Source organism: Etheostoma cragini, chromosome 23 (assembly GCF_013103735.1).
Source record: "Etheostoma cragini isolate CJK2018 chromosome 23, CSU_Ecrag_1.0, whole genome shotgun sequence".
NCBI classification, from domain to species: domain Eukaryota; kingdom Metazoa; phylum Chordata; class Actinopteri; order Perciformes; family Percidae; genus Etheostoma; species Etheostoma cragini.
Window position 1 is genome coordinate 10779224 of NC_048429.1, and position 5532 is coordinate 10784755.

General features: G+C 43.4%; 1 protein-coding gene across 1 annotated transcript in view; it reads right to left on the minus strand.

The window, feature by feature from the left end:
• Positions 1–1790, minus strand: part of LOC117938466 (THAP domain-containing protein 5-like) — a 135425-nt gene extending 133635 nt beyond the window's left edge. Inside the window, exon 1 of the mRNA XM_034863097.1 lies at positions 1105–1790. The gene's annotated coding sequence lies outside the window, so the exon portion shown is untranslated. The remainder of the gene's footprint in view (positions 1–1104) is intronic.
• Between the last annotated feature and the right edge of the window lie 3742 nt (positions 1791–5532).

Genomic DNA, 5532 nt, shown 5'->3' on the forward strand with positions numbered 1-5532 from the left:
CCCCCCCCCCAACATCTCCCCGGTCCCTCCTAAAGTGACGTGGACTCATAAAATGGGGTCAAGCAGCGGAGGAGTTCAATGTCACAGCCATCATATATGTTGCCCGTTGGGGTGCGTATGATTAAAATAACACACAGGGATGTTTCATGTCATGGTGAGCAATCTAACCATATTTGCAAAAATATTCAGATCAGATGAATTTTAATGAGGTGTACACTCGAGGGGGATACCGCTGCCAGAGCGCTGGGGATAGAAGGTAGAAGCCAGCATCGTCCCCTTATTTGCCAGAAGAGAGCAAGGTACATAAACTTTTTTTTTTATCTCCCTTTCTCTCTACCTCTACCCTGAGAAGAAAAAAAAAGAGACAGATCCAAATTCAGTGATCCACTCGGTGTTCACATTGCTCTGCTGTTCTGAGTTGGGCAATTTGAATAAATTATTCCGAATAAGAAATGGAAAGAATCGCTCAGTGAGGTTCATTTTGTAAGAAATTATATTTTCCCAGGAAAGGTTAATTTTGAAGGGAGCTTGAATGACTGAGAACTGGGGGGCTGCTGAGGGAGTGAAGGTAGGGAAGAGAGGTAGAGAGGAAAGGGGAGAAAGAGAGAGAGAGAGAAAGAGAGAGAGAGAGAGAGAGAGAGAGAGAGAGAGAGAGAGGAGGGGAGGAGGAACGACGTGCCGTAGGAAGAGCAATGGGCGTCAAGGAGGAGAAGGGGGCGAGAGAGGGATGGAGGGAGCGAGGGAGGCAGTTATTAAAAGCGATTGCATTGCCTACCGGATGTCTCAGGAGAGCAGAATCAGTGGAGATGTTAAACCTTGCTTGACACCCCAGTTGGATAATTGTGGGTGTGGGAGCTAATCAGCGGAAGATGTCTCCTCAATTTAAATCTTGTCAGTTAGTGAAGATTAGGCCCTCCTGTCCTGGCCACCATTAGCTTTGTTGCATGTCAATGCGCCGGAAAGGGTGTCCGCCTGGTCCGGCTGCAAGGGTAAAAAGGCAGATTTATTCCAGCTAAAACCAGTATGGCATTTTCAAGAAAACCCATATGAGGGGGAAAAGGGAATTGATGCAGCCTTTTGGAAAGTGCATTTGTTACTACTGACCTAACAGGGGGACCCTGTGGAATAAGAAATGTAGTGCGGGGATGTGCTCCAGATTTTTCTGCAAGAAAAACATAGGCGGGGTAGTTAAATATGTCGTCGTACACAAACTAGAGGCCAGGGAAGCAAATTAGTGTGCATTTGCTGAGAATATATATGAGTTGAGGGGAATTACAATTTTGCTAATGCTCAGACCAACCAAAGTCATTAAATGTATAACCACACTGTGTCCCTGTACACATGCTGTAAGCTCTGTTAAAATGTTAAGTTATGGGATGAATTTGGGCTGCAGGAAATCATAAGATCCTGAAGTCAAGGCTATTAAATGACTAATAACCTGTGACAGTGTGATCTCATTAACAAAATGGTGGGGGTATAATTTGAACCCTGGTTAAAAGGAATGATGGGTGGAGGTGGATAATTCAAAAATGCAATGTCGTGAATTTTACTGCTCGAGTCTGGCTGGCTGCGGGCCATGGCTTTGCATTCCCCTCATGGTAAATATTTGTAACAGATTTTTCCTGCAGGACAATGGCTCCTTTCAGTAAAGCAGGTCCCGTAACCTCGGGAGCGAACGCGAGGTCAGGGCAAATAAACAAGGCGGCCGTGCCAAGCTGAGCGGCTCCACTGATTCCTGGGCCGGGCCTGCTGCATACCAGGCCTTCTGCTCTCTCCTCCTCGCCACCGGTGTCTGAGTGCTGACAGATGTTGCAAGCCCGGCAAAAAAAAAAAAAAAGAAAAAAAAAAAAAAAAAAAAGGGAAAGGGGACTTTGAGGGAAAGAAAACGAGAGAGCTTTGCTCTCTCTCGCTCTATTTCCACATCTTTTTCTTCTCATTTTACCTAGCCACGAGTGTGTCCCGGCTCCCGACAAAAGCCTCCGACACCTTCAAACACCTACAGCGCGAACCATGAAAAATAAAGAGGAAATCAACATGAACTACCTCTGTATAGCAAGCAGTATGATCCATCGTGAGCATGTGTGTAACCCGTGAACCTGGGTATTATTACCAGGTGCACAGCACTGCAGTTTGAGGTCAAGAACCCCTGAGAGTGTTTAAATGGGCCTGAGCAAGAGCGAGAAAAGAAAAGAAATGACACCACACTCTACAATTAGTGGGGTTGTCCATGTCGACAGGAATTTGTGTGTGTCTGTAAATGCGCACAAGTCAGAAATCCTGATGTTCCAATAGCACAACCCTCCCCACCCAATCACCTAGCAGCGTCAAAGAGAGAGCTACCGCCGGCTACCGCAAGGTGTAACGAGTTAAAGGCCCCCATTCAGGCCTGAGGCGGCAGACGGTAAACAGTTGTTAGCGGCGGGTTTTTTTTGCGTAGCCCACACAAAGCCTCTCTCTCTGTGTGAGAAACAACAGCTACAGCTGGGCTGAGCAGAGTGAGACATCGATCCATAAGCTTGTTCCTTTACACCCTTCCGAGCACTCGTCTGGCAGTCCGCAGGAGCAGCAGCGCATGCCAGAGCTGGGCACTGCACTGCAAAAGATATCCCTCTTAACCAGTCGTTTAATCTGACGCTGAGTCTTCGATCCTTGTATTTCCCCCCCAAAAAAGGAATATCAAAATCTGTCAACAGTTTTTAAACATAGGGTTTTAATTTTTTTAAACTACACTGGAAACACACACACAAACAAGAATTCAAGGGGCAATTTATGCACTATATTTAGCTTTGGAATTAGTATTTTTAATGTATTATCTAGTGCACTGTAATGACAATTATGTACTATCATATTTTTAAAGAGAAACAAATTGATACAGAAAAATATACCAATGGTCATCTTTTTCTAAACAGCGATACTGGACTACTACATACATCTTTTAAAATCATTTTATACGTTGAGTATTCTCCTGAAATCACATTGGCCATAAAGGGCCCAGCTAAAAGTATCAAAGAGGGCAGACAAGAGACTGGCGTTTAATCTAATCTACGTTCTAATAGTTGGGGAGACATTAATTATTGATAAGGCCGGCAATTGATTGGTTAATAAGATAATGTAATCAAGAAATGAAAATCATCAGAGTTGAGTGTGTATCGGCTCCAAACTGAGCCGCACAGGGGGTGGGGAGGTATGTGTGTGTGTGTGTGGGGAGGGGGGGTCTTAGGGGATTGCCCCTACATAGGCTTCCATCATTACTGCCACACTATAAAAGCAGAGTGGTGATTAAAAGGACTTGATTGATTTGACTCTCATTGGGATAAGCTGTCCTCGTTCCGTCACTGGGCTCCGCCCGCAAAAGTGTGTGTATGTGTGTATATATGAATGTATTCAGTGTGTGTTGATGCATAAAATCAAATAAAATAATTAAGTATGTGCGTGTGTGTAAATTTGAGCATATTTGTATCTCGTAAACGTCTGTTTCTGTGTATGAAAAAAAATGACAAATGTTTATATTTAATTTAAATATATATAAAATGTGTATGCATAGGCATGTGTATTTAATATATAATTTATAATATATACATATACACACACACACACACACACACACACACACACACACACACATATATGTGTCTGGACTTGAAGCTAGAGGAGGTATAGAAAAATGTGTGTGTGTACATGTGTGACTGTGTATCCATGTCGTCAAGAGGTGGCCCCACTCCCCTAGTTTTCACTCGCCTTTTGTCTGCACTCTGTACTGTACTCCGCTGCACGCATACGCGCAGACACGCACACACACACACACACACACACAGCTCCAACCCACTCTGAGAGACTGAGACAGACCTTGCCGCCTGACACAAAAGCTATTGATTTTACTATCTGCTGCAATGAATGATCTTCCTCAGCCAATTTCTGAATTTAGAAATGAGTTCAATACTAATAATGATAGTGGAAGGATTCTTTAAACTGTTGGAGTTGAGAAGGGGGGACACTGAGAGGGGAAAAGAAGGAGCGAGAGAGCAGGGGGAAGAAGAGGAAGGAAGTTAAGATATGTGTGTGTTTGGCTTTGGAAAAAGAGGATATGATTCCTCACCATGGGTGAGATTAAATAAAGATGACACCAATGGTTTTAACAGTCTAAATTACTACATTCTATCCTCAAATACAATTACTCTTATTTGGCTTTCCTCAATGGCTTGAGAATGGAATGAGTCAATGCTGGGATTTGCCTTCTTCTTTTTCTTTTTTAAATAGTTTTAACAACTTCCAACTTTTATATGAACAGTTTTCATCCACCTATTTTCACGCACCGCTCTTCTGCTTTTTACGACGCAATTTTCAATATACAGCATTCTTGCCAGCTCGCTCCTTAATCCATTCATATATTTCATGCGCCATAAAGACGCAACTAGTTCAGTTTCTATTTGGCATCGCACAAATCTTCCATAAAATAAAATAAAAAAACAGGCACATAAATATTTAACATGGCCTCTGTTTAGATGTTGGAAACTATTTATGTCAAATTAAACAACAGATATGCTGAGCAGCTTAACAGCAGAACTCAGCAGACTGGAACGTTTCTTTCTAATATTTCATTTCTGGGCGCACATCATTTTCCTGGTTGTTCTGAAAACTGCCATAAAAACGCTCTAGAACAGCCATGTTAAACCTTGCATGTGGTGATCATGCTGTAAAAAGTGTGTGTGTGTGTGTGTGTGTGTGTGTGTGTGTGTGTGTGTGTGTGTGTGTGTGTGTGTGTGTGTGTAGAAATACAGTGAAAGACGTGTGTATGAGCAAAATTACAGTTTGTGAATTGTTTAGATGTGCATGAATGTTTGCATATGTGAGCTTCCGATTTTCATAAATCCCTTCTCTCTCCTGGTCTTTTATTTTGGCAGACATCGGCTGGGTTGGGTGATGTGTGTTAATCAGGAGCCCCGTGCCCCGTTGAGGTGTTAATTCAACCCCCCTGTTACAGAGAGGTGTAGATTAATAGATAAGGGAGGTCTAAGGGTCAGAGCGATACGGCCCTGACTGTGTTCGTCCGCTTGTCAGACACCTGCCTGGATTAAGCCGCTGGCTTTCTCTCTACGTTGTGCGCAGGTGAAAGGTCAACCATTTACCCAGTTCATTGGTCTCTCATTCAGTTTTCAAGGTGGGGCGGATCTGCATAAAGGCTCTGGCATCTGTATGCTTGGCGGGGTTCGTCTGCACGGGGGGTCCTGCACCGTGAGGTGAAGAAGCGGACAGGCGATGCCGGATCTGCCGCAGAGGATTACTGTAAATATACTTTGAGACTCAGGAGGAGACGAAAAGCGGTTGCAACACTGTATATCCAGTGGATTTTTTTTTTTAATTATTATTTCTTCTCTAAATCTGATTACAGCTGTACAGCAGCAGCATAAACCTAAACACGGGAGAGTGTTTTTTTTTTTCTTCTTTCCAGGAATTTTCTTGGAATAAGGACAAGAAGATTCTCAGCAAAGAGAAGAAAAAAAAAAATTTAAAAAGGGGGGGGGGGGGGGGGGG